A 24,293-nucleotide genomic window follows, 5' to 3' on the forward strand; every position below is an offset into this window, starting at 1 on the left:
TGGAGAAAGAGAACTGGTGATTAAATTTTATAGGCATGGAAGTGAGGAAAGATGATTTTGAGTTTCAAAATGGAGAAAAACTAAAAGATGTCAAACATAAACACTTCAGAAACTGAAACATTTTTGGCTTAAGTAACAGAATTTAGCTTATAAAATTTATAGAAATTTATTTTGTAGAACATCATCTAGGTGCACAATAAGTCATCTCTAAAAATGGTACTAGTAATAAAAGGCTAATCGCTTAGTGTTAGTAAAAGGATGATTATATTACAAAAGCGTGGTTTGGGCAGTTCTTTCCTTGAATCTTATCTTCCCCCACCCCAAGCTGCTCATGTTTATCTTTCTACCTAACATACAGACATACTAAGCATCTGTGATTGTCTATGCTCTGCAACAAGTTATTTCGAATATACTTGTAAACAAAACTAAACCTCATTCCTGCTTTCATGAAACATACAAATTAGTAGGGAAGATTAATGTTATTCAAATGTTAAAAAATGAATTCATGTCTGCAAACTAGAATTTTAAGAAAAAAAAGTATCAAACATAAAAGACAGACAAGTGGGCTTTACCCTTTCATTCTATACCCCCAATAGAATTTTTAAAAATTATGTACCTCCTCATACATGTTTAAGTTAACACCTACATTTATTCATCTTGAATTGTATATAGTTGCAAAGGCTACTGCCTCTAGCATATGGGAAATTTTAAATCATAGTTATTTGATACCCTTTCTAACATTCAAAAAAATACAAACCAGCTCTTCTTTAACACTTGAAAATATATCCCTTTCCTTTTACTGTTTGAACTCATATTTCTACTCCCTTACATTTAAATATTTTTATCAAAGCATCACAACACATTTTTATCCTTATGTTTACTTACACATACATATGAACAAAAATTTTAATATATTTTCCCCATGTTCACAAGATGCTAAGTGTTTAAAAATATTTTCTATGCTGACTTACCAATTCAATTGATATTTGTATACAGTTAGGTATGTTTTACAAAATAATTATCATATGTAAAAATTAAATTTTATTTGAAATGTATCTCATGAGATTAAACATGATTATACTTTTCCTGTGTGTTTAATGAAAGAGAAAATAATGTAAAGCTAAAAATGAATTGATCAGGTAGCTAGCAAATTATTTTTGGTTAAAGGAGAGAGTATGTTAAATATTTGTATGATTAAGTACATACTTATAAAGTACATACAATGTATTACGTACATACAATATAAAATTGACTCAGTATTTCATAATGTAATTTCTTTGAGTAGAGTTGAAAAAATACTTTATTGTATAATAAATTTCAAATCTGAAAAAAGGTACAAAAACTTTTGTTAGTGGAATTATCCAATAATCTTGATAATTTTCTATTCCTGGAAAACATTCTGGCTGTATTTAAAAGATTTCTATCATTAATCTGCACTTCTGGCTTTTCAATGGTAATTTTCCCCCCAACTCGTGGCAAGCCCTAGAGCTAAGTATTGAGAATTGCTGCAATTATTTCATGTAATTACATGGAAAAATGTTGTGTTTAATATTTCTTATGTCCTCTTGGATTTGCATCCTGTTGTGATTCTCTCTCACATATGTTGCATTCTTTGATGATGGGGGATTAGAGATAGGGAAAGGAAGAAACTAAATAGGTAAACAAGAGTTATTTGGCATAGTCCATACCACCTATTTTTTCATACCTGAATCTCTAACATAAAAATAGTCCAAAATACCACAGTTCCAGTGCCAGATTTTACCCTTAACAGAAATATTTATCACAGGAAGGTACAGGAAGTCCAAAGGCTTCCATGATATCTTTTAGAGAAGCTGCCCCTTTTATTTAGAACCTAGGAGGTTTTAACCCCAGGGATGATTTAGCAAGTGTTTAGATGAGTGTGTGTGTGTGTGTGTGTGTGTGTGTGCGCGCACGCAAAGCAAGGGGATAAAGGATGGTTATTTTTTGAAAGTTGATACAATGCATTTGGGTACTTTCTTAGTACCGTCCTAACAAGTATACTTCTGAAGTTGCTTTTCAAGTTAAGGATCTGCCAAGTGATACCCTAAAATTATCAAATATTTTCTAGAAACTACACAAGTTTGAAGATCACTGACCTAGGCAGAAAGTGATATCTGATCTGAGGTTGGAAGAACAGTATAAAATTATCTAAAACTAAAATAATTTGATAGTGTTGGGGAGAAAAAATTTTCCTCCATCCTTCAAGGTTCTTTTTGTTGGCCTACAGATCAAATTTACATGACACAGATTAACAGGAGAGAACCCCACATACATGAGAGATTGAATGACAAAAAGGTAAAATGAGGTAAATAGGAATGGCATGGGGTCTGGAGTTTCAAAGAAGAAAAGGGCAATGCACAGGTCAATAATAAGAGCAGACGTTTGGTAGTTAGATGTTTGCCCTGCCATATAGATAAGTCCTTCAGATAAAAATATATCTGTGTAATAACCCTTATTTTGGGAAAGAACCCCAATTTAGATTTTTTTTGGTGGTTAAGGGAGGGGCAAAAGCTTCTCTTGATTGCCTTTTGCTCAAAATAGTCCACATGCCAAAGTGGCACATTTTAGGGTGACCAGTCCCTACAATTGTCTTTCTTGTGTTACTACATCACCTGAACAGACTAACTTAATACAGCTGCTTGCGTAATGAGCATGTCATTACAGTTCTTTTTTTTCTTTTAATTGTGTCAAAATCAATTATGCCATTTAACTTTTAACTTCTACACTTTGGTTAATGTTTGTATTCCTTGTTCCAAGTGCAAAATCCAATCTGGCACTGCCATTCAGAAAACTGAGATTAAACTTGGGATATTCCTAAAATTTCACTGTGAATCACTGTATATATAGTTGTATCTGAAGACTACCAGGAAAAAAAATTGCCCAGGATTTGGAAATGATCTAAATAAATAAATAAATGATAATAAACAAACAAACAAACAAATAAATAAATAAATAAAAAGAAATGACTGGGTATTCTATCAGTGCTCAGTATTTCTCCAGGATTCTCTGGCGATTATGTGGTAGGAGTGGAGGTGTGTCTTTGTCTTTCTGTTGAGTAGGCTGTTTTGAAACTCTGTAGGCATAAGAGTTAATTTGTAGAAAATTGATAGTAATACAATGATTCTTGGCCATAGTAATGCAAATGAATCTTTTCCAGGAGGGACTGTTTCATTTATGCCCTACAGAAAAGATCATCTCAAACAAAATGATTTATTACCCTATACGATACTAACAGATTTTGCATCTATTAGCAACCAGCATTCCTGATTGTTTATACTTAGGACTTGGTCTTTGAACTGATACCAATGTCTGTTTTAGTCTGCTCAGGCTGCCATAACAAATACCAAAGACAGGGTAGCTTAAACTGCAGTTTCTTCTCATGGTTCTGAAGGCTAGAAGTCCAATATCAGGGTGCCAGTAAGGCTGGGTTCTTGGTGAGGGCCCTCTTCAGGGTTATGCCCTTCATGGCCTTTTCATGGACCATGGGTAAAGAGGGAGTGGGGAAGTGGAGGAGGGAGATGGAGAAAGGGAGAATGCACGAGCATGCACATTCCCTGTGTCTCTTCTTGTAAGGGCACTAATCCCATTCTGGGGGCTCCACACGTACAACCTCATCTAAACCAAACCCGATAGCCTACCAAAGGTCCCACCACCTCCAAGGAATACTACATTGGAGATTAAGGCTTCAATGTGTAAATGTGGGCAGGACATGGACACTCAATCCGTCTTACTGGTTACTGGCTGCCTCATTAATTAATATGTCAAATGAAATCTTTTAACACCTTTGATGTTTTATATTTGCAAAAGATTCATAATTTTTAGTTTTTTTTTTGGGCAAAGAGGGATCTCAGGGGAAGTAAGCACTGATTAGGAGGCTGTGTAACCATTTCTCAAAGTATTAACAATGAGGTCTTCAAATGTATCAACTATGGTATAAGCAATTACAGCTAACTAAGTGCTGCATACATTCTTTCACTCCCCTTCCTTGCTGCATTTCCCATTTATGGTCCCATACCCTTCTTTCTTTTAAACTAACTTGATAAAAGAATAAATAGATATCCACACCCAATTATTCTTCAAACCACCACAACCAAGGTTCTGTCTCTGATCACCACTGTATCACTGAAACCACTTTGGCAAAGGCCACTAATGACATTCTAATTGCCAAATCTAATTGGTTTTCTTTGTCCTTATTATTGCCTGCTCTCTCTGAACTTTTTGATGCTGTTAAACCCTCCTTTCTTCTTGAAACACTTTTTAACCCTTGGCTTTCTTCGCTCTTTTCTCTCTTGTTTTGCATTCTTCCCTGACTTATCTCTGAATGAGCTTGGCTCCCAATCCTCTGCCACTTGGACTCACTTCTAACATATAAGGCAAATACATCTAAGATGTCAAAGCTATTTCGGAGTTGTCTGTTAAAATAATGTCACCCAATGAATCACACCTTTCTCTGTCTCTCAGATGCACCTTTGTGACATGATGTTTGTCCATCACTCCCTCAAGTCTTCTCCGGCTTTGTCACTTGCTTATTCCACTAAAAGGTGGCAGATGAGGATTTGCTTGTTGTGCAGAGTCTTTGCCTTAAGAGACATTTCAGCTTTCACCCTTGTGCCTTAGGATTCTACCTTGAATCCACCATAAAAGGAAACTGGCATGAAGGATGCAAGGCCACACGGGGGAAATAAACCAATCTAAGGTCCCAGATCTCTGATTGAAGCCATTTCATATATTCCAGTATAGCCAGAGTACTAGCTGAATGCAACTAATGGAGTAAGTTCAGGTGAAATAAGTGTAAGAACTAGCTAGCCGACCTACAGAACTGTGAGAAATAATAAGTCATTGCTGTGTTAAACCACATGGTTTGAAGTGGTTAAGCAGCAATAGATGATTGATACATAATTATTTTATAAAATTCCTAAATCCCTACCTCCTTTCCCCACATGCAGTTGCCTACTGGACAGTTTCCAGATGTCCTTTGGTATTTCAGTGTCAACATCGTCAAAGCTGAATCAATCATCTTGCAGCTTCTTCCTCCTTCTACTCCATAATCAATGTCTACTTCTCCTTCAATTGTTCCCATGTTAGTGAATGACACTTCCCATACCCTGTTACTAGAGCAAGCAATAGAAAAGTTATCCATGTTATCTTATCTTCCCATACGCTGTCTTCTCACCAGGTCACCAATATCAATTAATTCTTCCTCCCTAACATCTTCCTAATCTCTATTCTTTCCCATTTTCATTTCCTTGACTTTGTTCCTGCTTTCTTCATGTCTTCCTTAGAATTTATACTGTTCTGATAGCCTCTCTTGCTATTTTCTATGTAACTATGTAATTCCTCTTTTGTACTGATTCAAGGTGAGCTTATCTAAAATGCAAACTACATACTATCATTTTAATTAACTGATTAGAACATCAATTAAGTTTTCTTAATAACTCACCATTGCCTATAAAATTAAATCTACCATCTTCATTGAGACAAAGAAGTTTCTTTTGGATCTTAGACGACCGTTCCAGCTTTTGTTTGATAAACAAATGTTTGCTGGGCCACACAGACACTATGTGGTGGGGTGGGGACAGAAAGGAATTTTAACAGCCTTAGCCACATCCCTCCCTGTCTTACCCCACCTAGTTTACATTGTAATAATAGTTACCTAAGGTGATAACTCTTTTCCTCAAGCAGGTCCTCTATCTAAATTATTTTTATGCAGTCTTGGGAGTGGAAAGTGAAAGTATCTTCCTGAGTCTTTTGGGCCCTGGTGGTCCTCAGCTCTGACATCATCTGCATGTCACAATGGCATATCTTTGGGCGGCCTGCCCTTGGCTCCTGCAGAGACCTAAGGGTCATATGAATTAAAAAATCCAAAGAACATAGAACAATGCCTGTGCATCATAAGCACTCAACAAGTACTGTACTGCCATGTTTCTTAGAGGAAAGTAAACTCATTTTCGAAGACTCCACATTTATCTCTACATGAAACTACAAGTAAGAGCTGTGTTTGAAATTTATATTTTATCTGTAAAACTGTGGTGCCAGTTTTCGTACACTACTTATAACAATATTCCACAATTGACTACAAAGTAGCATATACTATGTTTATTCTGTGAGAATATATATGTCCTCTTGGGTATGTATACTCAAGTTTGAGAACCAACAACACAAGCTATCATAAATATTAAGAAAAACAGGGTAATTGCTATGAGGTTTCCAATAAATAGCTAACACCAAAAGGAAGCCTTCATGTTAAGAAAAAACTCTTAAACTGTGCTATATTGTCTTCTATGATTACATATAATCACATCTAATTAATGCAGTGGCCCTGGGTTATATACTTTTCTGCATTCCAATCCCATAGTACCTAGTGGAAAATTAGAGCATAAAGGAAGTAACTAACATGTGGTAAACACTTGTGCTTCTGCCCTCAGTGCCGGAGGAAGCTGAGGAATGCACATGATGACCGGAAATAGGAGAGGGGGGATGATGGGTCTGGGTTTATAGCTCCTTGTTCCCTGTAGCTCCTTGGTGACATCTCTTCTTTACTTCCTTTCACATGAGGACTGATGCATTTATGCATTTTAGCCAATTTTTTCTCTATAAAAATCATTCCATGAGAGAATGGCAAAGTTGCTTAACTGCCCAGGCCTGGCTAAAGCTTCACACATAATGGACATTGTTGTCCTTGTTTGGAAAAAATAACACATGTGGATTGGCAATAGGTTCTTGGTGAACACAGACCTTTCCTTTCATAAATTTGTCTTCAAATCCTGGAACTCAGTAGTTCATTCTGCTACACAAAGATAGGCATGCCATTCTCTTTAGAGAGTGGTCAAATCAATCTAATTTGAGAATAATGATAAAAGCAGGTTTCATTTTGTTTTTATCTTATTCTGTCTCCAAGGTGGTATTCTGTTCTCTGTAGCATTCTTTATGTAAACTTTACGCATCATCTGATTTTATTTCTCCACATTAGAAAAATTTATTCAGAAGCCAGTATCATCTGTTATAATGTTTTATAGCAAAAACAAGTTCAGGAGATGACTGAAAATGTGCACTGGAGGAATGTTAAAGTCATCTTCCCAATAGTTGTGAAATTTCTAAAAAGCATCTGCTACCAGCATGGCATGTTCCCTCTAGCCAAGGTTGTGCATGACAGCACCTCTCTCTCTGTGAAAAATAAAGAAAGAAAAGGAAGGAAAGTAAGGGGAGGGGAGGGGGGAAGGAAGAAGACTTCAGGGGCAGTATGTGTAATCTGAAGGTTGAGAAGGCAGAGGTGTATTCCAAATCTAGAGCAAAGCCTGAAAAATAGTAACTGCTCAAGAACTTAGAAAATGAGATAAGACTACCACTAATGCATTTGGACAGTTGGACAGAAGCAACAGTCAAAAAATGTGCCATAGAGAACAAAGATCATCAGTTTTGCTTATTCTTTCTCCTCTAAAGAAGTGACATATATAATTCTAAGAAAGAAAACTAATTATTGAGCTCCTATGAGATACCATAGCATTTAATTTTTCATTTGATCCTCACAACAGTCTTATTTGATTGGTATTACTGGCATTTTATCATGAGATAACTGAATCTATGAAAGAATCTCTTTCTTCCCTGGTCATTGTATTGGTAACTGGCAGAGTCACAGTTTAAACCCAGGAACTGACCCCAAACTCAGGCCTTTCCCAATAGTTGTTACCTATTCAGATTCAGTCAGTAATTAAGAAAAATTAAGTCATAATGGTGTTCTGAATAATTTTAATGGAAAAAAAAATCATTGGAAAACAATGACACTTTAGACAAATTATTTCCTTTTATCCTGAGATTAAAATATAAAATAGAAATATCAGTGACTTCTAAATCCTCAGCCCATTTGAAGGCAAAACAATTCCTTACTGAAGTATCAGGAATTCTTTCTTTGTTTCGTAAACATAGGGCAGCTACAGCTCTGACCCTCACATCAGTCTCCCAGATCTTCCTGTAGAGCACCCTGCAAATTTTCCAGGAGGTGGGTACATAGGCTGACCACTGACTCAGCAGTGGTGGGCTGTGAAGGCACCTGTAGGACAAATGTATATTTCACTTTCTGTCTACAAAAGCTGCCTCTTTAAAAATACCGCCAACCTATTCTCCTGTTCTGAGAACCATATCATTTAGGTTGAAAATATCCACCCCAGTCCAAATGGAGCAAACCTGTGTATATGCACCATATGCTCTCACCCTACCCTTATAAGCTATAATTTTTAGTAAGCCTTCAGGTATTTCACGGGTCTGACTGAAGTCTCCTTCTCAAGCCTATTATTAAAATGTGCTACTGCAGTTGTTGATCTTTGTAGACCACTGCTCTACAGAAAGCATTGACTATCTGATGACTTATGCTTCTACGAGCTACCCTTACCTAGTTCTGGGGATGGTCAGGGTTCCTTCAAAGGGTTGCACTGTGCCAAGGCCAACATTTCTTCAAAATTAACTCATAAGTTTCTTACCATTATGCGATTTGCTTTCCTTACGAGCTTTAGAGCTCAGGTTTTGCACGTACACACACTTACGCTCTTACATGCTCTATTTACAAATGTTTGTTGATTCTTTAGATATGTTCCAGACACTTTTCTAGGCAAACCTGAAAATCTTTTGTGAACAAAACAGAGACTCCCACCCTCCTGATACACATACTGGTTAAGAAAAGGATTAGAAAATAAGCAATTGATGTGATAGAGTAGGACAAGGTAAAGGAGAATGGGAAGGAAGTGCCTTACAATTTAAAATAGATTAGTTACCTCATTGAGAAAGTGATGTGATGTTTGAACAAAGACTTGAACAAGGTGAGAAAATTAGCTCTGAGGATATCTGGTGGGAAAATGCAAAGGGCCTCAGTCAGGGTGTGTTGGGCAAATAGGATAGCAAATATGACTGTCTGGCTAAAGCTTTGTTGAGTGCGTGTGGTAGAAAAGAGTTTCAGAGAGATGACTGTGTTTGGGTCACAGAGCCTTTATTTTTGACACTGAGAGAAATGTAAAGCCTTTGAAAGGTTTTGAGCAGAGGAGTGACATAGTATGACTTATATTTTAAAAGGGTCACTGTAGCTGTTGTGTTGAGGATAGACAATAGGAGGACAAAGACAAAAAGAATATTTCCCTAATTGATGATAGATTCTCCCTAGGGATTAGCATGTTGCTAGAACCCAGGGATATCCTGACATTGGATATTGGAGAAATGAAGGAGTCATGAATAACTTTAGGGTGCTGGCTGGAGCATCAGAAAGGATAGAGCTGCCATTAACTGGTTACATGTAGAGTCAGTTTGAGAGGGGAGATAGGTTTCATTCAGGATATGTTAATTTTGAGATATCTATTAATAATGTAAGTTATTACTCATTCAGGTCAAATAGGCAGTTGGATACATATATGAGTCTGGAGTTCAGAATCCAGGTCTGACCTGGAGATATATGTTTGGGAAATTTCACTAGAATAAAAATAACTAAACCCAAACCTCTCTCTGCTTAATTATTTTTCTCTTATACTATACAAAGTAGCTAAAATGTATAAAAAGTAGCTAAAATGCTGTACATTTTAATTTTTTATCTTGCCTTTTTATTTGTCTCCTGCCAGACTAGAACAACCAGCCAGCGATTTCTGTCTGTTTTGTTTTTGCTATGGCCTCAGTTCCAACTAGGGTGTATGGCAAATAGTCGCTGTCAATAAATATTTTCGTTGCTGTTTCCAACCCTAACCAGACTTTAGGATACCCCTTAAATTACTAGGACTGTAATTCTTCCCAAAAAGTTTTCCACATATTTGTCCTTCCACCCAAGTTCTCTGGGATCCTGATCCAGAGGCATTTTTATTTAGGTTCTCCCTGTCATTTTCCTGAGGTTCAGGTACAGGCTGAATCCCTGGCATCAACAGTATCCTTCCAGATCCATTTTCTATCCTATACCCTCTGATTTTCCAGTGTAATTAGTGGCCTTCCTGGAGTTTATTTAGAGTTACAAATTCAGTCTTCTGGAAAACAATTGGGAAAATATATTTCTACACATAATTATTATAGATCCTCTAGACTTTTAAAAATTACCTTAAAGTAAGTAATGCTTTATTACTAAGGCAGAGAGATGTAAAGATTTCCTTCAGTGCCATCTCTTCCTTTCACACAGCTTGCTAGGAAGTCAGCTCTATGTCTTTGGCTCACTAGTGCTGTATTTGCATAAATGAATTGTAAACGAACACCTTTTATACACCAGCTGACAGGCAATGACTTGTAAAAGTGGAGGAATTTTCACATTTACAAATGAATCACCTGTTTTAATAAAACCAAGAAAACAGTATTTCATTCCTATCTTAGACTTTTCCAGTACAGTTGATTTCTATTGCTTAGTAAATTTGTCTTCCTGAAAGAGGACAAGCTCAGTCTGTACTAAAATTCAGATCAATTTTCCACTGTTAATACTTAGGAAAGTGAAAGGTTGAATTATTGTACAGTCATGGCTTTTACAAACTTAATAGACTGAAATCACAAAACAGAAATAAACCCAGACTGAAAATTTAAAGCAAGGTTTGAAATAAATTTTTGTTTAACCTTGCTGTGCATTTCAGATTCACTTTCAGTCCTAAACTCTTTATTTTATAGGTCAGTCCCTAAAAAGTTAATTTGATCTGGGACACTGAACTACTTTAGTAGCAGCAGGTACAACTCAATTCCTGTTTCGTAATTGTTTCCACTCTAAACAGCCTTTTTTTTACTGTAGGACCAAATGGGAAGGCTATGATGATAAGAGCTTAACAGTTTTCTGAGTAATTTTACTCTGATTTTTTTTTTTGGTGAATTATGTCATTATTAATGTTAATCATGAGTGAGAAAGGATTTCTAATTTGAAATCACTTGAGAATTTATAGCTTGAGTGGTCAAATTTTATTCCATGGCCTTAATTTGAAAAAAGAAACCCCTTTTAGAGGCACAATGCCCTTGTGGAAGGTAGAAATTACAAGAAACGTACTGATTACAGCTTCACCTAAGCAATCAGGGATTTCTTAAAAAGCAAGTGTAGTCAATGGCAACAGTTTTGTTTTATTATTTGTTGTCAATCAGTTCAACTTGTTTTCTTTATTCATGAAATATTCTCTTTAAATCTGTTTCTGTTGGGAAACAGATTTTCTAATTTTCAGCTTGTAAGTCCGGGGAGAGGAAATCCTGGGGCAAAATACCTCTAAAAACCAAAATCAGTCAAAGGGAGAAATAAAGTTTAAAACCTGTTTATTGCTCACAAACTGCAGTCCCAGTCCGTCTTTCTTCTCTGCTCCAGCAGCAACCACGCCGGCTCTCCCCCTCACCTCTCAGGTACAGATAAGCCCTCTGTTGCCCAGGTAATTACCCATTGATATGGAGATGAACTTCTCCACCCCTGAGGAAAGATGCAAATACACTAAAGCCATACTTCTTTCCACCTCTGGATGTCTATTGATATGCAGATACACTAAAGCCAGGCGAGATATTCTGGAAATGTTACAGTTTTACCCACACAGCTAAAGCTTGGGTTTTCCCTTCATAATTTTTAAAAATGAAATCATGCTCATATTTAATTTTTCAAACATGCCGTCTTACAGCCCAGAGTAGACAGAACCTTTGAGCAGGAATTCTCCCCCAGATCCCTAATCTCATAGTCTTCAGATCTCACCATGTTTATCACTTCTTCAAAGTGGCCCTCCAAGGTCTTTCTGACCAGTCTAATTTCTATTTTACTCTTATCACATCATAGCTTTCCATAGAAGATGTTCATTTTACAGGGACAATTTTTTTTGTTATTGTTTGACAAATGTCAGTCTACTTCTCAAAAGTGTAATTTAACAAGGTTCAGGAAACATACACTTTCTCTCACTGTTTTATCTTTATCATAGTGGAATAAATCAGGAAGGATTCAAAACAGGCAATGAATGAATGTTAGATGAATGAAATGAATGAATGAATTATTTAAAATGCTGTTGAATATAGAATCATTTATAGCAAAAACAAAACTTTCCCAAAATTGTTTTACTGTTAGCAAGGTTAAAAACCTACTGAACTATAGTGATATAAGTAAAGGAAATGTAACTTTTCCTTTTATCTTTCTTATAAATAATCTGATATTCTTCAGGAATCTCTCACATCACTCACTTGCCCTTTGGTTGATGAGTAGCTCAATTTAATTCTTTTAAATACACTCCAATTCAGTAATTTAGTCAACTGTAGATATCTGAATGTCTGTCTGTAGATTTCAGCCCTTCCCCATTTCCTCCATAAGTTTATGTCTAAGTATTAGTTACAAGTTAATATGATTTGAAAAAGAACATGAATTTTGTGAATATTTATTAATAATGGCTACTTCTAGGAACAATTCTTATATAGATTTTACTCTAAACTCCTAAACGGAAGGAGACCATTTCTTGTTATTTTCATTTTCTCCTTTATGATCTAACTAGTTGCTAGCACATAGTGGTTGATCAATAAAAATCTCTTAAATTAATGAATCAAAAACATACCACATTAATCAATTGAAAGGGAAACATGAATATGTTATGTTTCTACAGAAAATTATGTTTAGCCACTATTAAGAATGTGTTTTCAGTATATGTCTTTGATTTAGTAAGTAGATCTGAAAATATTTCTGATAGCTTCAGTAGATATGGGGCCTAGTAAACATGCCAAAGGAATAAATAAACAAATAAACAAGGTAGTATACTTAGATAACAGTCTCATTTTGTTTTATGAGATAAAAAGATCTCCTTGATCAACTAAACTGTAAAGGAAGAAACTGGGTTAGGTAACAGATTGATTGTAAAACAGCCTTTTAATATGATTTCAGAAAAAAATGGAAGTAAAATATTTTTTTTTCTCTTTTAAAATATAGAGACATCCATATGGAGAGCAAAGATTAGAATTTTGTGAGAAAACTGGATTTAAGTACCCATAGCTAATAGCCAAAACTATAAAAGATGAATACCTGTTAGACTTGAGTAGGCTCTGGAGGGCTAGACCCAGCTCCAGCCAACAGGAGGAAATCCAAGCAGACTGGAAGAGTGAGGTACCTGACAATCGTGAGGACAGGTGTTTGGTGACACTCCAGATTGCATTTTCAATACAAACAAGCAGATGGTCTCTGTTATGAATAAGTGAAAAGTAGGTTCGCAAGCTTTTATGTACATTACCCAGAAAACTTGTTAAAAATGCAGATTCACAGGTCTCATCCTTAGAGATTCAGATTCTGTAGGTTTAGGTTGTGCTGAGGACTCTATTTTTAGCTAGCATCCAAGGAAATTCTCGTGCCCCAAACACTTTTTCAAAAACCCTTAATTAAGAGCTAAAAAACATTAATCTTTTTTTAAGTAGATTTAGCTTTCACTAATGAATGATTGTCTAACATACATATACACATGATATACATAGGAATCATCTGGATTAAAAACACTTAAAACATACATTTAGGATATTGAATTGCTTTTAAACTTTGAACTATTTTACAAAACAAAAAAGTCCTTCCTTTAAAGTTCCAACAATCTAAAAACTCTAATTTCAAGCTTTCAGTCCCCTATTATAGTCAATTGGGCACATATTTTCTGCTGAATATAAGAAAGACCTTGCTGTGGGTATGTAACCCCTTGGCATTCCTTGCATAGACTATACTTTTCCTGAGTCTTTGCTCTATGCTCTAAAATCCTGCCTCAGATGCTGGGGACTTTCCTCCCATTTCTGCATCTCTGAGATCTGACTTGCACAAGACAGCCTGAGTTATATACACTTTGGTCTTCTACATTCCACATCATTTTGCAGTGGACATTCAGTAAATGCATGCTGAATAAATGAGTTATTTTCATATATAGCAACATCAAAATTTCACTTACGATCATTTCAACTTCCTAAAGACATTTGTTAAAACAGGAGGTAATCTAAAATAACTTAATGAAATCCCATCATGTTGCAGTGGAAGCAAATTTAGACAGATATACGTAAGATAATTTGGTGCTTAGATGGTGACTTTTCCATTTGGTGTTTTTCACATTTATCTATTCTGTCTTTCAAATTCCATTTTTTTCTTATATTATTTAATAGTTTTACATTTTCATAATTTGAGAATATCAGTCTGTAGAGTCTATCTTGTGCCAGTTTGCTACTTGTTAGTGTCAAAATGACTAAACTGCTTACTGTGCTCAGCAAAGGGTTTTGAAGGGAATTCACAAATGTCTGTGTGTGTATATGTGTTCACATGAGCAAAATGCTGGATACAAGTTTCAGAAACAAATTTGATCTTTTAAATTTAAATTTCTAATGAAATTGTTTTCAATTTAAAGAAACATATTACATAGGGTAATATTCCTTTATATTTAGCAATGTAATAGTTTGCTTTTGAATATACATTCGCTAACAGATAAATACATAACAACTATAAAACCTGTGGACAGGGATATCAGTTAGTGATATATTTAAATGGCTGTAAGTAAAGTACAAACAAAAGCTGTACTGCAGTCATTTAAATAAATACAGCATTTATTTGTTTCAAGCACAGAAAATGTGGGAATAGCAATGTAGGGCTGATACAGTGTCTCCATGAAATCAGTAAGGTTGGGGACTTTTTCTTCGGGCTGCTAGTCAGTACTGAGCAACTTAGAGTCTGCAAGAAGTCCTTTGACCTGTGGGAACTTGGGACTGAATAGCCTGGGCTTTAGTCCAGATGGAATAGCTTATTTATAATTCCCAAGGTGCCACATAGGTTGGCAGTAGTCCTCTCTTTCTGTCTTCTTGTTTCATCAACATAATAGGTATTTTTTGTCATCATTGTCATAAAATATGGCTATTGTACATCCAAGCCTTTGAGTTTAGGTTCTAAGCTGAAAGAAGAAAGAAGGGTTTCAAGGTTTATTTCCCAGAGAAACTTTTCTTGAAAAGTAAAGTCACTGGACTGGGATTATTGCCATTAGCGTATTGTTCAGAATTGTGTCATATGCTATCTCTAGATGCAAGAGAGCTGGAGAGGAGCACATATGTTTAGCTGATATAGTGTGACCCTGGGAGGGTGGCGGGGGGAAATCAAGATTCTTCTCTAAGTGGGAAGGGAGAGGGGTATCAGACATGCATCCAGAAGTGGCTACTACAGGGAATAATTACATAATGAAAGAAAAAAAAACAAACATGAACCCTGGTCCAATGTTAATAATGTTATGGATTTTTAGCATGAAGATCAAATCTCAGCAACAAAATTCTCCTGAAATGAAAGTCTCTTCTTTCATCCATTTCTACTCCCAGTACTGCACAAAGCTTCCCAGACTTGGCTGTCTGCATATGACTAATATATGAGCCAATTCACTCATCTTTGCTTGCATACTACTTCAGTTTCAGTAACAGTACATGGTGACAGTCTATGCAGATTTCCCAGCAAAAAAAAAGAGTCTGGAAAATGTGATTAAATATTTATAGCCTACAATAGTATTTTCACAGAAGAAAATATTTGTTAATGTAGTTTGAGAAGTGAAAATGTTTACTCATTGATTAAAATTTTATGAATCAATTTAGACATGAATGTTTTCAAAACTTTTAGATTTTCCTTTGATCAGCTTTGGTTTTATTTTAACAAATTTGCTTTTCTGAGTTTTGAATTCTAGAATTTCTGGACTTAGAACACAGAATAAATATGTATATTGAAAGTATTTTTATATAACTATGCTTGGTAAAGAAGGTCTAGATTGATTAGATTAGCATACATAAAGAAAAATAGGAAGTCTTATTATAAAGATAGAAATATTTTCTAAACCATTTGGATTTAGATTTTAGTAAAACTTATCTGAATTATTTGTACCAATTAAAAATAAAAGTTAAATATACATGTGATGAAGGGATCTGCAAAAAAATAAATAAAACCTTTTTGACTACTGGGCATGTACACAAAAATCGTAATTAAATTTTTTATTATTAAAGAGTATACTTACCTCCGTTCCAAGTTACAAGGTATAACTGTGACTTTACATCATATACAGCTCCAATTTCTCTTCCCCACAAAGAATAGTAATTAGAATACCATGAAATTTAATACATTTAACGATAAAGGGAAAATATTTTGGACATACTGATCTTAATTCCAGCAATTTTGCAAAAACAATGTTATCAATTTCAAAAATAGGTCATATTATCTGTAAATAATGACAATTTTATCCTAATTTTCTGATACATTCTGTTTTTCTTATACAGTTATACTAGCTAGAATTCATAATACAGTGTTGAACAGAAGTAGCACAGGCATATTTTCCTTATTCCTGGAATGTTTTTAAAATGACACCAATGACTGTATTTGTGTATTATTTTGTAAGATAAACATATTGAGGTTTTTTTGCCTTTCATACTTCAATGCACTAAATTATAATAAATTTTCTAATTTTGAAATGACCTGTCATTCTAGGAATGAATGCAAGATATTATATACATATTTTTTATGCTATGTATATATATATATATATACATATATATATTTTGCATGGTAAAATTTTTTATTTGAAATGTAGTCTGAGCAACATGAGTATAGCCGAGGAGGAGGGGCTGGCCTGCATGGGGCAGCAGCCTCTCTGATGGCACAGGAGCAAGAATACAAATATTCCCATGTCTGTGCACCCCAAAACCCACTTGTCAGGAGAGGCAGACCAGCAGTAGTGCAGGGCTCAGCTCCTTCTGAAGGGTCTGCCTCTCGGAGCCTGCTGTCTCTGCTGCTCACCCAGACAGTGGGGTGCTGCAGAAGTGTCTCCACCCACAGCCTGGATGAGCCAGTGTGAGAGTTAATTCTCCAGGACTCTTTTTTAGTGAAAAGAATCAGAGAAGACAGGAAGGCAAGGCAAGGGGAGCACAGTCCCCGCCAGGCTAGGCCAGGCTGGGTGCAGCGCTCGTGGAGGGCTGCCCCGGCGCCCCAGGCCCCACCTCAGGCCCACGTGGCAGGGCGCAGGACTGCTGGCAGGCCCAGAGCTCTGAGGCACCGTGGGCTGCAGGCTGACTGACTTGTTCATATTTTCTTTAGGATTTTGATATCTGTTCAACACTGAGGTGGTCCCATAGGTTTTCTTGTTTGGCCTTTCTCTGGTAGGTTGAAAACAAGGTTATATTGGGCTCCACAGTTGATACTGAGTTGGGGGAGAGGTGATGTTTCCTTTTTTCATTTCTGAAAGAGCATGGTTACTGATATTACTCAATATTCATAAGAACTCAAATGTGAAAATGGAATCCTGGTAGTTTTCTGGGAGGATTTCATATTCATTTTTAAAGTGACAACTGTTTAAAAAGAATCTTATTTTAGAACCAAACATATTTGCGTTTTCTTCCTGAAGTAGTTTTAGTAGTTTTTGTTTATCAAGGAATTTTCCATTTCACCTAAATTCTAAATATTTTTGCCATAAAATTTTTGATAATTTTTAAAAATCTTTTTACTTCATGATATATTTATAGTCAGATCCTTTTAATTCCTAATGTTCTTTATGTTTGGCTTCTCTCTTTTGTAATTCATTTTTTTCCAGAGGCTTACTAATTTTATTAGTCATTGTAGCTCACTGGGGATGTGTGTTTCCAGCTGGAGGTGAATAAACCTGTGAAGCTGAAATCAGTCAAGGGGGAAAATAAAGTGGGAGAAACCCATTGATTACTTCTAAGAAGCCTGGCTCCATTGTCACTCTCCTGCAGCTACTCCTGCTCACCTGTCTCTGTCCCCCGTGCCAGCGCCCCTCTCCCCACTTGTAAACACCTATTGATATGGAGATGGACTAAGGCCAGGAGAGAGATTCTGGAAATATTGCACTTTTACCCACAATCATTTTGCTTTATTGACCCTCCTTTGTTTCTCCATTCCTTAATTTCTATTTCTAAGAGTATTGTTTTCTCTCTGGTATGTAATTTGGGTAATGCTGTTTTTTTCCTAACTACTAATTTTGGATTTTTAACTCATAAATTTTTAGCCTTTACTTTTTTCTAATGTAATCCTTTAAGTCTATATCCCTCTATGTACTACTTTCACTATGTTCACAAATTTGATGGGCAGTATTTTCATTATCATCTGAAGCTAGGACTTTTATATTTGCAGGACTGTTATTGAGAAGAACATATTTTTCCTGTTATTTATCTTTTTTCTTGTTATTGATGATTAGGAGTCCATAGAACATATGGGATTTAAATCATAGAGATAGATTAAGATTAGAGACAAAAATTTAAGAGCAATGCTCAGAGCTGATACTTGAGGTCATGGAATAGATACACTGATCACTATGGTCAATGTGGAGTGACAAAAGATCCAAGAAATGACTCCAAAAGACTCTTGGAAAATTTTGTAATTGTCTTAATTTTTTTCAGTTTGTAGAAAATTATCCTAATACTCCTCTAAAGAATTAGACAACCCGTATCTAAGCTAAAAGAGAAATTGTCTTCCCCTTGGGGAAACTGTGAGAAACACACTCACTGGTCCAAATTCAGTCAGTGGACACGGAGACAAAGAGAACAGCGGAGCGAGGCTTTAATGACGGTCTTGCAAGATCGGGTGTCTGGTGGGCAGGCACACCTGGGGAGTTTGGCGCCAATAATTTATCTCCTAGTACGTGAGTCCCTCCCCTGGTTCCTCATTGGCTGAGTACTACAGGGTTCACATTCTTTCCCGGACGTCGCCTAAGCCAGTTATATCTTTCCTTTACATTTGTCTTAATTTTATTGGTAGGTTTAAAAAACTCAAACAGGTATAGCCAGGCCCTTATCAATTCCCCCACCCCCACTCTCAGCCTGAGCAGCTTCCACCACGTGGCCCTTTGTTAATATCTTACAGTTAAAATGTTTAAACATCCTAGTGGGAATAAATCACATTTAGGTTTTATGCTCTTTCCTAACAGTCCCCCCCTCTTTTTATTTAAGAATTTCTGATTTTATTCCCAGTAATGTATTTTAATTTATACTTGGTCCTTTCTCAAATTTCTCTAATCTTGTTTATGGCTGCCTCTATAAGCTTTTGAGTCAAGCCTCTCACACAAGGGATGATATAGCATCTACAGAAGTTAAAACTCCCACAACTATAACAAGGGATGTTAAAACAGAGGCAACCATACCTTTCTATTTTCTAAACCATCTTTCCAACCAGTCTGTGAAAGGGTCACTGATGCTAGAGTTTTCAGCTAATTCATTAGCTAACATGGTGAGTCCCTGTAGGGCTTTAGTAATAGTACCATCAGGGGCAGTATTATTTGGGATAAAAGTACAATATTTTCCTCCTAACATAACACAGATGATATTCTGTTTTCTCAGGCCATCCTGCTGGTAGCATCTAGTTGACTAGCTACTCCTTGAACAGCATACCTGGTATATTTAATGGTCTAATCTACGTTTTTGTTGATGGTGGACCACCAAAATAGTGCTGACTCAAATCTTGCAGCTATTTGGTTTATAGCTTTAAATTCATCAGGGTCTCCCCTGGGGACTCCTATTGAGATTTGACTTCTATGAAAATTTTTTTCATTGGGTGTGGAGAGAAATGCCAGGGTAAATGGAATGGCCAACTGGACTAAAGCACAAGTCCCAGTCCAGGTGGGTGGCAATGAGTAGTGCAGGTTCCCCTTTCTATAGTACCACCAAACATCCGCTTGGGGGATGCATAATTTCGAGAAGTTGCCCTCTTTAGAGACATTTAGGACATGGGTACAAGTCAGTAAGTTCCCCACAGGAGTTCTGAAACCTTCACCTTGCCTAGAGAGGCATGAGGAGTGATTCATCTTCCCTATGGAAAAAGACGGGATTGCCCTTGGGTCTGACTTCTTTAGTGCATGAAAGAGTAAAGACAAACCCTTGCAAGTCTCATTTCCCCAAGCGACTTTGTCCTGGTACAGGGCCAACATGCAGTTCATCCCAGTGGTATCTGTGTCCCAGCCAGAGGGAACGGGACCACCTGCGCCTGTGGCCATCCAGCAGCACATGCGTAACAATCGCTTTTATTCAAAGCAAGTACTGAAAATTTAACCCACTCTACCCAGGCATTGGTGTCTCCATAACCTATCTCTATTTCACGAGTCTGTTTTAGATATTTTATCTGTTACAGTCTCCAGAAAGCTGTCTTTGGTCATTTAGGTCACCACAAGAGAGGACCTGACAAGCATCAAACCTAATGGTTTGGGGCTTGATGTTTTAGTAATATTGATTACCAGTTTGACAGGATAACCAGGAGTTCCTTCCCATTCTAGGGCTCCCTGTGACTTGACTGTGAAATACAGAGTTAGAAGGATAAAAGTTAACATTTTACGTTCTTTTTAGTTTCAGTCTTAAGGGTTGGTTAGCCACCTGGGACACTTGCCAATTCTGTTTTGTCCCCAGATCCCCCAGTCAGTTTCTTTACTCTGGTGTAATGAGTCCAACCCTTTTCAGCCGTCCTCACTGAGTCTCAAGTGATCAGGAGCACTTGGTAGGGGCCTTCCCTGCTGGGCTGGAGTCCATCTTCTTTCCAGGATTTTACTAACACCAGCTCTCTAGGCTGGAAGCAGTGAGCGAAAAACTCAAGTGGGGGATTCTGAGTGAGGAGTCCTTTCAGCTTGAGAGAAGATAAGTTAGAAGACATGGCCAGCACATATTCTCTTAAAAATTCATCTTTTGTTTCTATAGTGGGCAAGTCTGTTGCCCTTCCCAGATATGGTAGCTCATATAATAATCATTATTCCCTGTAGTTCTTTTGAAGCAAAATGACTCCCATTATCTGAATCAACATTTTCTATTAACCCAAACCTAGGAATAACTTGCTCTAAAAAGTACCTTTATCACTGATCCTGCCATTGCAATTGTTAATGGGTGGGCCTCCACCCATCCAGTGAGATGGTCACAAATCACTACTAAATATTTAAGCTTTCTCACTTTCAGCATCTCAGTAAAGTCAATCTGAGCACTTTGGAATGGTCTTATTCCTGGGAGTCTCTCTCCAGATACTGGCTTTCTCATACACTTCTTAGTAATTTTTTCTTGGCACATTATGCAGCTCTTACAAACCTGTTCAGCAATGGTGTAAATGCTAACACACCCATAAACCTTTAGCAAAGCATCACACATAGCCTGAGGACCTGAATGGCTCCCTCTAAGTAACATGTTCATCAGCTCTTTCATAATAGCTGGCCAATCATTTCTCTCCCATCTGGGAAAGTCCACCTCCCTTTCTCATCTGGAGATGCCCCCACCTCCTGTAGATTCTTAATCTCCTTCTCGTAAAACGTAGGGATCAATGAGATTTTAGGGATATTTGGGGTGAGGTTCAAGAATCTAATTTGATCCTCAGATGCAGCCTCTTTAGCAGCTACATCAGCAATCCTATTACCCGTTGCTTCATAGGAACTTCCTTTCTGGTGACCATTCACATGCGTTATAGAAATCTCAGCTGGAAGTACAAGATTTTCCAGAACTTCCTTAATTAATTCCCCATGAATCAATTCCTTTCCTTTACTGTTTATGAGGCTTCTTTCTGTCCAAATTTTTCCAAAGGTATAGACTACTCCAAGTGTGATATTCTATGAGGTCTATGTAACTGTGGCTCAATTCTGTTTGGCCTTCAGCTTCCTCTGCACATAAGCAGCTGGTTGGATTGAGACTGTCTGTGGTTAAGATCAGGTTATCTTTTACAAGTAAACTTGCTTCATATTTTAAAATTTGAGAATCTATTAACCAGCGCCCAGCCCAGTGATAAAGTATGACCTGAAACTGGTGAGAACTACGGACCATGAGGGTTCCTCCAAGTTAATTTCCTGCTCTCTTCCACCAGTAAGGTCGTGGCTGTGATGGCCTGAACACATTCAGTTCATCCTCAAGAGACAGGGTCCAATAGTTTAGACATAAAGTCCACTGGTTGTTTCTTTCCTCCCCAGGCTTGGGTCAAAACCCTACAGAGAACCTTGTTCAACAGTAACAAACTAGTGAAAAGATGTGAGTGCCAGGACTGGGGCGGTGACTAAGGATTGCTTTCAATTCCTCTAGAATTTGCAGTTCCCCTGGGCTCCATTGGAGAGGGTCTGGCTCTCCCTCTAACAATTTGAAATACAAGCTCTAGCCTCTTTTCTAACAAACACTTTTTGAGCTTCTCTCAGTAATTCTTCTATAGGTTTCACATTCCATCCATCTAAATTCTATAATTTCTTAGCAATATCTGGCCAACTTTTGGTTACAAAATTGACTTTTAAAACACCCTGTCCTACCTGAGCTTCTGGGTCAAGTCCTGAATACTGTCTCATCTGGTCCCTGAGTCTCTATGAAAATGCAGTTGGGGTTTCTTCCTTTTCCCATTGGACTTCAAACACCTTAGAAACATTTTGAGATCTTGAGAAGATTCCCTAATTCCCTTTATAATTAGCCCTCAAAGATCCCGCATTTTAATTCTATCTCCTAGATTATTATTATCCCATCTAGGATCTACATTTGGGAACTTTTGTTCTGCTGACTGGACACCCTGGCCAGGTGGGTGTTTTTGTTCCCAAATGGACACAGCAGCTCTCCTGATCACCCCCCTCTCACCACCAGGGAATGGGATATTCATGTTGGACATCAGTTCAACCTAAGTATATATATTAGGTCCCAGGAATTGATCTAGTGGGTCCACTAGGCCAAGGGGATCTTCTAGCAATGCTTAAAATTTCTCACCTCAGTACCTGTGAGGGGAGCATTAACAAATTTCTCCTTGTCCTACTGGGACCTCTCTCAATGGAAACATCTTAGGATTCCTGGTGGACTCCCCAGAAGGCAAGGGGAAACTCTAAGTCCTTCTTACATTGTTAAGTCCAGGGAGAGGAAATCTTGGGGCAAAATACCTCTAAAAACTGAAATCAGTCAAAGGGAGAGATAAAGTTTAAACTCTATTTATTGCTCACAAGCTGCAGTCTTGAGCCATTTCTCTCTTTCAGGCTCTAATATCAGCCAAAAACTGGCCCTCCCCCTCACCTCTCAGGTACAGAATAGCCCTCCTCCATTGCCCAGGTAATTACCCATTGATATGGAGATGAACTTCTCTCTACCTGAGGAAAGCTGCAAATGCACTAAAGCCATACTTCTTTCCACCTCTGAATGCCTGTTGATATGCAGATATGCCAAAGTCAGGCAAAATATTCTGGAAATGTTACAATTTTACCCACAGGGAGGGAGACAAGAAAGTGGGTCCCAATGTTAAATAGGTATGAGTGGGGTGGAAAGAGAAAACAGCCAGGAAAGTCCACTAAAAAGACCCAGAGTTGATTAATTAAAGCTCAAAAAGACAGGAGCAACTTGGCCTGGAACGTTTGAATATTCCTCAGATAAAGGAGAGGGTACCTCAGCATAGCCTGTCCTTCTTATGTTAATCATACAGGCCCAGCCTCTTCTATTTTTTTTTTTTAACTTTACCTATATGCTATTTTTTTTTCTTTCCAACCCCAATCAAATAGTCTGCAACCCAGGCAACCAATTTAGCATGCAGGCACGGCAGTAAACAACATAGCAAAAGGCAGGAAGGATTTCATCCCAAAGATTGCATTTTAATACCCAGGAGGTCAAGAAGCAAGACTCTCAACTTACTTATTAGCAAACAGCCAATAACTCTGCCCTCATTGGAAGAAGGGCAACCAGTCCTGATATGCTCCCAAACCAGGAAGCTGCTATCCTGGGAGGGGACTAAAAGCAGTAAATTTTTGTGTTACGCTAATTTTGCAGAATTACCTAGAGGACTGATTGAAAGGAAAGGAGCGACACACAGCAGCAATTCACCGGAGAATTCCGCTTTATTAGGGAAAGGTGCTGGGTTATATAGGAAGGGGCATGGGCTGATTGAGGTGTCACTTCTACGGGGCTGGTGGCTATTGGCTAGGTGCTAGGATTAGGGGGGCGAGGGGTGATTGGGCTTCAGGTGGCGCTGGCGGGAACCGAGGACCCAGAAGAGAAGCAGGAATTTCGCCATCTTATGGGTGGGGGCCCTTCACTGATAAGAAATATAATGCCTCATCAAAGATACTTGAGACCACCTGACAAGTCTACACCTACAGGTCCTGTCTACACTCTTAAAGAATCCTTAAAAAGGAAACCCCCCAACCCCTGGGGTGCTCCTCTCTCCAAGGCTGCCAGCACCCTCAAAGTGCACAACCTTTTAACTTCAAACTTTCTCTCTCCAACCTCCCAGGGCGCCCCTCCCTGCCCAGGCCGCCTGCACTTTCTCTCTCCCCCAGTAACTGCAAACAAAACTCTCACTCCGCCTCACCACCGTGTCCCCGCCCCTCGACTCTCTGCTGCAGCTGTGGCTGTGGCTGTGGCTGGGAAAGAGACCGAGG

At 37.6% G+C, this 24,293-nt stretch overlaps 1 protein-coding gene and 1 long non-coding RNA gene across 5 annotated transcripts in view; one reads left to right on the forward strand and one right to left on the reverse strand.

The window, feature by feature from the left end:
* Window positions 1–24,293, forward strand: part of CCSER1 (coiled-coil serine rich protein 1) — a 1,396,684-nt gene that overhangs the window by 1,146,547 nt on the left and 225,844 nt on the right. The gene's annotated exons all lie outside the window — the stretch shown is intronic.
* Window positions 1–24,293, reverse strand: part of LOC130683809 (uncharacterized) — a 52,447-nt gene that overhangs the window by 22,636 nt on the left and 5,518 nt on the right. The window contains exon 2 of the long non-coding RNA XR_008997800.1: window positions 12,980–13,135. This is a non-coding gene — a long non-coding RNA (uncharacterized LOC130683809). The remainder of the gene's footprint in view (window positions 1–12,979; window positions 13,136–24,293) is intronic.

The sequence above is a fragment of the Manis pentadactyla genome, chromosome 5 (genome assembly GCF_030020395.1).
Source record: "Manis pentadactyla isolate mManPen7 chromosome 5, mManPen7.hap1, whole genome shotgun sequence".
Taxonomy (NCBI): domain Eukaryota; kingdom Metazoa; phylum Chordata; class Mammalia; order Pholidota; family Manidae; genus Manis; species Manis pentadactyla.